We start from the raw sequence: 12,833 nt of genomic DNA on the forward strand, positions 1-12,833 counted from the left end.
AAGATGGTATGCCAAACATTGTTGGTTAACCCTTTTTTGACTATGCCCTGTGTCCCCATAAATTATTTATCTTATAAATGAAAGTTTGTACCTGTTGACAGATCTGTTCTCTGTTTCTGTCAGTTTGCTTTTTTTAGATCCCGCATATAAACGAGATCACAGTTGTTTTTCTTTATCTCTCTGACATTTCACTTAGCATAATGCCATCATGTTCCATCCATGTTGTCATGATGTCATAAATGGTAAGATTTCTTTTTGTGTGTCTGAGTAATAGTGCATTATGTGTCCATACTATTAATACATTTTCTTTACCCTTTCATGCATGCATTTATACTTAGGTTGTTTCCACGGGTTGGCTATTGTGAGTAACGCTGAATGACTGTCTCTTCAAAAGTGATTTAGTTTTCTTCGAATATATACCCAGAAGTGGAACTGCTGGGTAGTATGGTAGTTCTGTTTTCAAGCTTTTGACGAGCCTGTATCATTGTTTTCTATGATGGTTTCATCAGTTTGCATTCCCACCAGCCACACAAGTGTTCCCTTTTCTCTACATTTTTGCCACCAATACTTATCTCTTGTCTTTTTGATGATAGTCATTCTTACCAGGTGTGAAGTAATTGATACTCTGATTGTAGTTTTGATTTGCATTTCCCTGACCTTGCGTGATTATGAGCACCTTTTCATGTACTTGTTGGCCATTATATGTCTTTGGAAGAAGTTCCTGTGCCATTTTTGAATCAGGTTTTGTTTTTTTGTGATTGAGTTGTATGAGTTTTTATTTTGAATATTAACCTGTTTTCATATCTGTTTTTGCAAATAGATTCTCCCATTCCATGGATTTCCTTTGTTATGTGAAAATGTTTTAGTTTGACATAGGACTGTTTATTTATTTTTATTTTTATTTTGTTTTTGTTGTGCTTGAGTTCCAAGTCCAAAAAATCATTGCCAGGACCAATGTTGGGGAGCTTATCCCCTATTTCTACTGGAAGAATTATGGTTGTCAGTTGTATGTTCAGTTCTTTAATCCATTTTGAGTTGATTTTTTAGTTGAGTGAAGTAAAACAGGGGTTAGTTTCATTCTTTTGCTTGTGGTTCTGTTTTCTCAAAACCATTTATTAAAGAGACTATTCTTTCCCCATTGTATATTCTTGATTCTTTTATTTCTGGCCTCCTTAATCTGTTCTATCAATCTCTGTGTTTGTTTTTATGCTAGTTGCAAACTGTTTTGATTACCATAGCTTATTCATTATTTCATTTAGTCTTCATAATTCAGTGAAATAGCTGCTTATATTGTTCTCATTTTCCAAATAAGTTAAGAAATCAAGGCTTGGAGAGTTTAAGAACTCTGCTCAGACTTGAATAGTATGATTGCACATGAATCTTTCTGGTTAAAGGATATGTTTATAACTGATACATGGCTTTCTCTTGCATGCTGGAGACCAATACTTGTAAAGTGCTTGTTCCTCTGTCTTGCTGTCTATATTAAAATATGTATTCTGATTACATAACTTTGTTTACTCAAGAATTTGAATTAAATATTCTTCATGTTCAGTGTTTTCAATTCATAATTTAGCAGGGGGAGGCAGAGAGGAAAGCTGGTGTTTCTGGAGCACATATGTCATTTACTGTGCTTAAAACTACATACTTACTTTTGTAGTACTCATCTGTTGTTATTACTGCAGCACCTTATTTTTGTTCTTGTTTTTTCATTCATTACAACTATTATTTTCTATTTATTTATTATTTTTGTTCTGTCTGTTTTAGTCTTTTCTACCTTTACCTCTCCTCACTTTCTTATTCACATTTAAGGTACCTAGCCTAATAGTAAGTTTTATTCTCATTTTTCAAAACTGAATGAGTACAGGTTCAGAGAACCTAAGTAATTTTGTAATAATTAATGACACTAAAGTTATAACCCAAATCTCAATAGCAGTACTGATTAAATGCAAAATCTTGCTTAAATTTTATAACTTTGTTATTGTTGTTCCGTCTCTTAAGTCATGTATTGACTCTGTGACCCCATGAACTACAGCATGCCTGGCTTCCCTGTCCCTCACTATCTCCCAGCGTTTGCTCAGACTCATGTCCATTGAGTGGATGATGCCAACCAACCATCTCATCCTCTGTCACCTCCTTCTCCTCCCGCCCTCAATCTTTCCCAGCATCAGGGTCTTTTCCAGCGAATCAGCTCTTCACATCAGATGACTAAAGTACTGGAGCTTCAGCTTTAGCATCAATCTTCCCATGAATAATCAGGGTTGGTTTCCTTTAGGATTGACTGATTTGATCTCCTTGCTGTCCAAGGGACTCTTAAAGAGTCTTCTTCAGCACCACAGTTAGAAAGCCTCAAATCTTCAATCCTCAGCCTTCTTTATGGTCCAATTTTCACATCTGTACGTGACTACTGGAAAGATCATAGCTTTGACTCTTTGGACCTTTCTAGGCAAAGTAATGTCTCTACTTTTTTATATACTTTACTCATTCTAACAGTATCTTAGGGCTTTTTCTCTCTGCTAGACACTGGGGATGCAGTAGGAAATGAGTTAACTAAGGTCTAGGCTCTAATGCACTGTAGTATGTTTGTACCTAACTGTGGACAAAGAAATTTAACTTAGGTTCTAGTCAGTCACTCCCTATGTATAATTTTGAGGAAAATCCCTAAAACCCACTATTATTCTTCATGCAGTTTTCTAAATCACTCAATTTTTACCAAGAGAAGGGATTTATCTGACAATTTTATAAGTGGCTTTACTATAGGAGCACTTGCCTGAATCTGCCTTCTTTCATCTTTTTGGTTTTATGAGCAGTTTTATCTTCCCAGAATCACTTCACAAGAAACACTTGCCTTTTATAATTGCTACTTCTGTTCTGTGTACCAACCAACCTACATTCTAGATGTAATTCCCATCCCTTTTATGCTGCCTTATCAAGAAAATGAATAGTAACTTACTTTTCCAGTTTCTAACATAAAGCATGGTGTTGAAAAATTTAGTCTCTACTGTGTACAGAAAGTGTTTTGTTTTGCCTTGCACTCATGGAGAGGAATCAGTGTGCAGCAAGCAAACACTTGTCTTCTCTCAACATGAGGAGACTGGAAAGATTAGTAGGAGGCAGTGTGAATACAGACCATGCAAGCCAAAGTTTTATTTTTGAAGAAGATATAATCATGAAATTATTGAGCTGAGAAGATGTTCCTCTCCAGGCTAATATTCCCAGATTTCATATAATATAAATATTTCATAAAATAGTCCTATAGATTTATTTTTTTCCCATGATTGTATTGTTGGGGTATTAGGAAGAGTGAGCACTCAGTACAATTTTGAAGAAATTACATTGTTTTCTATGTTCATAATGTGCTTATGAATGGTCAGTTGCATTTGGATTCTTTGCATATAGTGACCCCTCATTTGGTAAGCCAATCAATCTTTCCGTCCACTCACACTGTGCATCTGTGTGAATATGCTTTTGTGCCTAGGAAAAGAACTGGAAGTTCTCTTTGGTCTGTTTGTGCTGCCAACAGAATACCGTAGATTCGGTAATTTATAAGCAATAGGAATTTCTCACAATTCTGAAGACTGAGAAGTCCAAAATCGAGGCATAGCAGATTCAGTATCTAGTGAGGATGTGGTTCATAGCAGGCATCTTTACACAGTGTCCTCACATGGCAGAAGAGGTACGGGATCTCTCAGATCCATTAATAGGATTATTGCCCTTATAATAATATGAAGCTTCACCCTCATAACCTGATCACCTCTCCAAGGCCCCCTCCTCTGAATAACATCGGGCATTAGGATTTAACCTGTGTTTGTGGGTGGGGGAGACGCGCAAACATCCAGTCTATAGCACTCCTACAACTAACATTCTGCAGCGATGTGTCACAGTGTTGCAGTAAAGTGAATCTTGTTGCCCTCTCTCTGTGTCCTTGTGGAACCCCTCTGTTTGCCCTAACCTCTGTCCTTGCAGGTGGCTCTTTTGGACAAAACCCAAGGTAACTCCAGAACTGAACTCAGGACATATATGAGAAGTAGCTCTCCTCCCTTTCTCTCATAATATGCTTCCTTAGTGAATCTTCAAAAATTCTATTGTCTTGACCCTTTATAACCTCTCCCACATTGTTTCTGGGTTTACCTTGCTTGATTGATAGTAAAAAAAAAAAAAAAAAAAAATGCAGTTAGCAAGAACTTGAAAAGTGCTTGTGCATTCGGACCTACCATCTGGCTCTCTTGACAGTACCATTTAAAGAAGTTCAGGTTAGCCTATTGAAGAATATGGCCACAAGAGGTAGAAAGGACTAAATGTTCTTAGCTACATTTAAAGCTTGATTTGCCTAATTTAAAGCTGCATTTATAATTTTAGTATTTTCATTTTTATTCAGGGACTTCAGATGCCTGACTTAACAAGCAAAACTTTCTCAAAATTTAAACAACTTCTATAAAGCTAATAAACTATACTTAAAACTATGGCAACTCCCTTGGCCTTATAAAAATCTCAATATTTGTAAATTTGGCTATAAGTTCTTATACTTTCAACTAAAAGTCTTAAATCCAGAAATTGCATGGTCAATAATTTAATATTATGTATGTTATGTATTTTGCATAATATTGTATTTTAACTTACAGTTTTGAAGCTAGTATATCAAAATTTCTAGTATATATATATATTAAATACTCTTCAACATTATAAGTACTCTAAAAATCAAATACACATTATTCCCATATATAATTTCAAAGTATTAAAACCATCGATTTAATTTACTTATTTTTTCTCTATTAGTTTTAAACTTTCTTTATGTGAAAACATATAGCCAAGCAGCAGTTTGTCACCCCAAGTGTTACCTGGTCAGCAACCTGAGAGGTTTCTGACGCCATACATAAGACTTGATTTTCACTACCTGATGGTGAATGTCTTGAGTTGTTTTGTTTTCCTGAATTAAAGACTGCTGCTGCTAAGTCGCTTCAGTCATGTCCGCTTCTGTCCGACCGACCCCATAGACCGCAGCCCACCAGGCTCCGCACCCCTGGGATTCTCCAGGCAAGAGCACTGGAGTGGGTTGCCATTTCCTTCTCCAGTCATGAAAGTGAAAAGTAAAAGTGGAGTCGCTCAGTTGTGTCCTACTCTTCACGACCCCACGGACCGCAGCCCACCAGGCTCTGGAGCACTGGAGTACTGGAGTGGGGCGCCATTGCCTTCTCCAGAATTAGAGACACACATGATGTGAAATCATACTTCATGCTATGTTTAAGTGCGTCAAGTGTTCTGTCAATTATATCTTCTTGAGACTGTCATTCAATAGCCTGCTGGCTTGTTCTGTTGTTGCCTAGGTATTACTTCTTGAATGGCTGTAGTTTGGGTATTTCCTTTGTCACTCTCTTATGTTTGATTCCCTGTCTCCTGATTTCCCTATCTTTGTGTTTGTTACTCCCTCATGTTATTAGAATAAGTCTTTATTAGTTTCCTGAGAGGAGAATTGTTGGAGGTATGTTTTTGAGACCTTGAATGTTTTACAGCATTTTTAATCTGCTTTCCTACTTGGTAAATTAGACTTTATTAAAATAAAATTTTAATTTGGAAATGATTATCCAGCACAAATTTGAAGCATTATTTCCTTTTTGTTTTCTGGATTTTTTTCCTCTGGCTGTTAGTGTTGTTGGTGAAAAAAAAAGTGATTTAATTGGATTCTGACCTTTGGCATGGAACCTGCCTTATTTCGTTCTGAAAATTTTAGTACCCTCTCTTTTTGTACAGGATTCTGGGTTCAAATGGTAGAAGATAGCCTGAGGGTCTAAAAGTATACTTTTAGCTTAACCCTCATTTTCACTACACTGTGTCCTTTCTATTGTCTCCAGTAGCAGACACTCTGTTTAACCTGCTTCAGAGAGAAATTCTCCAGTCTTCTGCCTTGATGTAGGAGGGAAACTTACTTGACTCTATGCAGCAAGAGAGGGGTCTAAACTTTAACAAATCTATCTGTTCCTCACCCTATTTCTTGAGTTCCTTTGCACCAATTTTTGAGATTGATGCTGTAAGGGGTGCAGAAAAATTTCCACCTTTTCCCCCTTCAGTTAAGGATTCACTTTCCAGAGCTTTGTTGAGTCATTTAGGAATCCTTTTGCCTTTTCAGCTTCCAAACTGTGCTGAGATCACCTCTCCAATTGTCTTTATCCTTGTGAATTTATAACCTTCCTTTTTTAAGAAGTAACAACTGTTATTTTAGTGTGATTGAGAAAGAATTGTGCAGATTTCTCCACTCTTTAAATAAACAGTATCAACTTTGTCATGATAATAAGTGTGTACATGTCCATACCATTTAGATATGCTAAATTGCTTCTGGATTCAAGATAAACCCTTCGATAATTTTTCTATACATCTTCAAAAGGTACAGCTAAAAAAAAAAAAAAAAAAAAACAACGAAAAAGAAAAAAAAAAGGTACAGCTAATTACCCTTATGATTTGCTGATTTCAATTTAGCATGTCTTTAAAAAGTGTCAGTCAGTCAGTTCAATCCCTCAGTTGTGTCCAACTCTTTGCAACCCTATGGACTGCAGCACTCCGGGCCTCACTGTCATCACCAACTCCTGGAGTTTACTCAAACTCATGTCCACTGAGTCGGTGATGCCATCCAACCATCTCATCCTCAGTTGTCCCCTTCTCCTCCTCCTTCAATCTTTCCCAGCATCAGGGTCTTTTCTTTTTTTTTTCTCCATATATTTTTATTAGTTGGAGGCTAATTATTTTACAATATTGTAGTGGTTTTTGTCATACATCTACATGAATCAGCCATGGATTTACATGTATTCCCCATCCCGATCCCCCCTCCCACCTCCCTCTCCACCCGATTCCTCTGGGTCTTCCCAGTGCACCAGGTCCGAGCACTTGTCTCATGCACCCAACCTGGGCTGGTGATCTGTTTCACCCTAGATAATATACATGTTTCGATGCTGTTCGCTCCTAACGTCCCACCCTCGCCTTCTCCCACAGAGTCCAAAAGTCTGTTCTGTACATCTGTGTCTCTTTTTCTGTTTTGCATATAGGGTTATCGTTACCATCTTTCTAAATTCCATATATATGTGTTAGTATACTATATTAGTCTTTATCTTTCTGGCTTACTTTACTCTGTATAATGGGCTCCAGTTTCATCCATCTCATTAGAACTGATTCAAATGAATTCTTTTTAATGGCTGAGTAATATTCCATGGGGTATATGTACCACAGCTTCCTTGTCCATTCGTCTGCTGATGGGCATCTAGGTTGCTTCCATGTCCTGGCTATTATAAACAGTGCTGCGATGAACATTGGGGTGCACGTGTCTCTTTCACATCTGGTTTCCTCAGTGTGTATGCCCAGAAGTGGGATTGCTGGGTCATATGGCAGTTCTATTTCCAGTTTTTTAAGAAATCTCCACACTGTTCTCCATAGCGGCTGTACTAGTTTGCAGTCCCACCAACAGTGTAAGAGGGTTCCCTTTTCTCCACACCCTCTCCAGCATTTATTGCTTGTAGACTTTTGGATAGCAGCCATCCTGACTGGCATGTAATGGTACCTCATTGTGGTTTTGATTTGCATTTCTCTGGTAATGAGTGATGTTGAGCATATTTTCATGTGTTTGTTAGCCATCTGTTTGTCTTCTTTGGAGAAATGTCTGTTTAGTTCTTTGGCCCATTTTTTGATTGGGTCATTCCTTTTTCTGGAATTGAGCTGCAGGAGTTGCTTGTATATTTTTGAGATTAATCCTTTGTTGCTTCGTTTGCTATTATTTTCTCCCATTCTGAGGGCTCTCTTCACCTTGCTTATAGTTTCCTTTGTTGTGCAAAAACTTTTAAGTTTCATTAGGTCCCATTTGTTTATTTTTGCTTTTATTTCCAATATTCTGAGAGGTGGGTCATAGAGGATCATGCTGTGATTTATGTCAGAGAGTGTTTTGAGTATGTTCTCCTCTAGGAGTTTTATAGTTTCTGGTCTTACATTTAGATCTTTAATCCATTTTGAGTTTATTTTTGTGTATGGTGTTACAAAGTGTTCTAGTTTCATTCTTTTACAGGTGGTTGACCAGTTTTCCCAGCACCACTTGTTAAAGAGGTTGTCTTTTTTCCATTGTATATCCTTGCCTCCTTTGTCGAAGATAAGGTGACCATAGGTTCGTGGATTTATCTCTGGGCTTTATATTTTGTTCCACTGATCTATATGTCTGTCTTTGTGCCAGTACCATACTGTCTGGATGACTGTGGCTTTGTAGTATAGTCTGAAGTCAGGCAGGTTGATTCCTCCAGTTCCATTCTTCTTTCTCAAGATTACTTTGGCTATTCGAGGTTTTTTGTATTTCCATACAAATTGTGAAATTATTTGTTCTAGTTCTGTGAAAAATACCGTTGGTAGTTTGATAGGGATTGCATTGAATCTATAGATTGCTTTGGGTAGTATAGCCATTTTGACAATATTGATTCTTCCAATCCATGAACACGGTATGTTTCTCCATCTGTTTGTGTCCTCTTTGATTTCTTTCATCAGTGTTTTATAGTTTCCTATGTATAGGTCTTTTGTTTCTTTAGGTAGATATACTCCTAAGTATTTTATTCTTTTTGTTGCCATCGTGAATGGTATTGTTTCCTTAATTTCTCTTTCTGTTTTCTCATTGTTAGTGTATAGGAATGCAAGGGATTTCTGTGTGTTAATTTTATATCCTGCAACTTTATTATATTGATTAGCTCTAGTAGTTTTCTGGTAGAGTCTTGAGGGTTTATATGTAGAGGATCATGTCATCTGCAAACAGGGAGAGTTTCACCTCTTCTTTTCCTATCTGGATTCCTTTTACTTCTTTTTCTGCTCTGATTGCTGTGACCAACACTTCCAAAACTATGTTGAATAGCAGTGGTGAGAGTGGGCACCCTTGTCTTGTTCCTGATTTAAGGAGAAATGCTTTCAGTTTTTCACCATTGAGGGTAATGCTTGCTGTGGGCTTGTCATATATAGCTTTTATTATGTTGATGGATGTTCCTTCTATTCCTGCTTTCTGGAGAGTTTTAATCATAAGTGGATGTTAAATTTTGTCAAAGGCTTTTTCTGCATCTATTGAGATAATCATATGGTTTTTATCTTTCAATTTGTTAATGTGGTGTATTACATTGATTGATTTGCGGATATTAAAGAATCTTTGCATTCCTGGGATAAAGCCCACTTGGTCATGATGTATGATTTTTTTAATATGTTGTTGGATTCTGTCTGCTAGAATTTTGTTAAGGATTTTTGTATCTATGTTCATCAGTGATATTGGTCTGTAGTGCTCTTTTTTTGTGGCATCTTTGTCTGGTTTTGGAATTAGGGTGATGGTGGCCTCATAGAATGAATTTGGAAGTTTACCTTCTTCTGCAATTTTCTGGAAGAGTTTGAGTAAGATAGGTGTTAGCTCTTCTCTAAATTTTTGGTAGAATTCAGCTGTGAAGCCATCTGGTCCTGGACTTTTGTTTGCTGGAAGATTTCTGATTACAGTTTTGATTTCCTTGCTTGTGTTGCATCTGTTAAGATCTTCTATTTCTTTCTGGTTCAGTTTTGGAAAGTTATACTTTTCTAAGAATTTGGCCATTTCTTCCAAGTTGTCCATTTTATTGGCATAGAGCTGCTGGTAGTAGTCTCTCATGATCCTTTGTATTTCAGTGTTGTCTTAGTGATCGCTCCATTTTCATTTCTAACTTTGTTAATTTGGTTCTTCTCCCTTTGTTTCTTAATAAGTCTTGCTAACGGTCTGTCAATTTTGTTTATTTTTTCAAAAAACTAGCTTTTAGCTTTGTTGATTTTAGCTATGGTCTCTTTAGTTTCTTTTGCATTTATTTCTGCCCAAATTTTTAAGATTTCTTTCCTTCTACTACCCTGGGGTTCTTCATTTCTTCCTTCTCTAGTTGCTTTAGGTGTAGAGTTAGGTTATTTATTTGACTTTCTTCTTGTTTCTTGAGGTAAGCCTGTAATGCTATGAACCTTCCCCTTAGCACTGCTTTTACAGTGTCCCATAGGTTTTGGGTTGTTGTGTTTTCATTGCATTCATTTCTATGCATATTTTGATTTCTTTTTTGATTTCTTCTATGATTTGTTGGTTATTCAGAAGTGTGTTATTTAGCCTCCATATGTTTGAATTTTTAATAATTTTTTTCCTGTAATTGAGATCTAATCTTACTGCACTGTGGTCAGAAAAGATGACTGGAATGATTTCAACTTTTTTTAATTTACCAAGGCTAGATTTATGGCCCAGGATGTGATCTATTCTGGAGAAGGTTCCGTGTGCACTTGAGAAAAAGGTGAAGTTGATTCTTTTGGAGTGAAATGTCCTATAGATATCAATTAGGTCTAGCTGGTCCACTGTGTCATTTAAAGTTTGTGTTTCCTTGTTAATTTTCTGTTTAGTTGATCTATCCATAGTTGTGAGTGGGGTATTAAGTATCCCACTATTATTGTGTTACTATTAATTTCCTCTTTCATACTCATTAGCGTTTGCCTTACATATTGCAGTGCTCCTATGTTGGGTGCATATATATATATAATTGTTATATCTTCTTCTTGGATTGATCCTTTGATCATTATGTAGTGTCCATCTTTGTCTCTTTTCACAGCCTTTATTTGAAAATCTATTTTATCTGATATGAGTATTGCAACTCCTGCCTTCTTTTGGTCTCCATTTGTGTGAAATATTTTTTTCCAGCCCTTCACTTTTAGTCTGTATGTGTCCCTTGTTTTGAGGTGGGTCTCTTGTAGACAGCATATATAGGGGTCTTGTTTTTGTATCCATTCAGCCAATCTTTGTCTTTTGGTTGGGGCATTCAACCCATTTACATTTAAGGTAATTATTGATAGGTATGGTCCCGTTGTCATTTACTTTGTTGTTTTGGGTTCACATTTATACAACCTTACTGTGTTTCCTGTCTAGAGAAGATCTTTTAGCATTTGTTGAAGAGCTGGTTTGGTGGTGCTGAATTCTCTCAGCTTTTGCTTGTCTGTAAAGCTTTTGAACTCTCCTTCATATCTGAATGAGATCCTTGCTGGGTACAGTAATCTAGGTTGTAGGTTATTCTCTTTCATTACTTTAAGTATGTCCTGCCATTCCCTTCTGGCCTGAAGGGTTTCTATTGAAAGATCAGCTGTTATCCTTATGGGAATCCCTTTGTGTGTTATTTGTTGTTTCTCCCTTGCTGCTTTTAATATTTTGTTCTTTGTGTTTGATCTTTGTTAATTTGATTAATATGTGTCTTGGGGTGTTTCGCCTTGGGTTTATCCTGTTTGGGACTCTCTGGGTTTCTTGGACCTGTGTAGCTATTTCCTTCCCCATTTTAGGGAAGTTTTCAGCTATTATCTCCTTGAGTGTTTTCTCATGGCCTTTCTTTTTGTCTTCTTCTTCTGGGACTCCTCTGATTCGAATGTTGGGGCGTTTCACATTGTCTCAGAGGTCCCTGAGGTTGTCCTCATTTCTTTTGATTCTTTTTTCTTTATTCCTCTCTGCTTCATTTATTTCCACCATTTTATCTTCTACCTCACTTATCCTATCTTCTGTCTCCATTATTCTACTGTTGGTTCCCTCCAGAGTGTTTTTGATCTCATTGCATTATTCATTTTTAATTAACTCTTTTTTATTTCTTCTAGGTCCTCATTAAACATTTCTTGCATCTTCTCAATCCTTATCTCCAGGCTATTTATCTGTAACTCCATTTTGTTTTCAAGATTTTGGATCATTTTTATTATCATTATTCTAAATTCTTTTTCAGGTAGATTCCCTATCTCCTCCTCTTTTGTTTGACTTGGTGGGCATTTTTCATGTTCCTTTACCTGTTGGGTATTTCTCTGCCTTTTCATCTTGTTTAGATTGCTGGTGGAGTGGGCTTTCTGTATTCTGGTGGTCTGTGGTTCCTTTTTATTGTGGAGGTTTCACCCAGTGGGTGGGGTTGGATGATTGACTTGTGAAGGTTTCCTGGTTAGGGAAGCTTGAGTCAGTGCTCTGGTGTGTGGAACTGGATTTCTTCTCTCTGGAGTGCAATGGAGTGTCCAGTAATGAGTTTGAGATGGGTCTATGTGTTAGGTGTGACTTTGGGCAGCCTGTATGTTGACGCTCAGGGCTATGTTCCTGTGTTGCTGGAGAATTTGCGTGGAATGTCTTGCTGTGGAACTTATTGGCTCTTGGGTGGTGGTTGGTTTCAGTGTAGGTATGGAGGCTTTTGGATGGTCTCTTATTACTTAATGTTCCATGTAGTCAGGAGTTCTCTGGTTTTCTCAGGTTTTGGGCTTAAGTCTCCTGCCTCTGGATTTCAGTCTTATTCTTCCAGTAGTCTCAAGACTTCTCCAACTATACAGCACTGATAATAAAACTTCTAGGTTAATGGTGAAAATATTCTCCACTGTGAGGGACACCCAGAGAGGTTCACAGCATTACATGAAGAAGAGGAGAGGGAGGAGGGAGATAGAGGTGAGCAGGAGGAGAAAAGGGGGGACTCAAGAGGAGGGAGACAGATCTACGCAGTTCTCTGTTCCCAAAGTGTTCTCCGTAGCCCAGACATCCACAAAGATTCACAGAATTGGATTGGGAAGAGAAGGGGAAGGGAGGAAATAGAGGTGATTTGGGGGAGAAAATGGAGAGTCACAAGGGGGAGAGAGTAATAAACACACTCCTGAGTAAAAGTGGGTACTGAATATTGGATTCTTAAATGTCCAAAATTGATATCAAATACTTAAAAACAAAGATTAAAAATCTAGAGTAGAGGTTAGACTCTTAAAAATACAATGTTAAAAACAAAAACACAAAATTTTAGAAATATATATGAAGTTTGGTTTAAAAATATGGCTTCTTTTTTTTTTTTACAAGG

At 37.1% G+C, this 12,833-nt stretch overlaps 1 protein-coding gene across 3 annotated transcripts in view; it reads left to right on the plus strand.

Annotated features, from left to right (window-relative positions):
* The window catches only part of TMTC3 (transmembrane O-mannosyltransferase targeting cadherins 3), a 60,787-nt gene that overhangs the window by 1,117 nt on the left and 46,837 nt on the right, over window positions 1–12,833 (plus strand). The gene's annotated exons all lie outside the window — the stretch shown is intronic.

Source organism: Odocoileus virginianus, chromosome 24 (genome assembly GCF_023699985.2).
Source record: "Odocoileus virginianus isolate 20LAN1187 ecotype Illinois chromosome 24, Ovbor_1.2, whole genome shotgun sequence".
In the NCBI taxonomy this organism is placed as follows: Eukaryota; Metazoa; Chordata; class Mammalia; order Artiodactyla; family Cervidae; genus Odocoileus; species Odocoileus virginianus.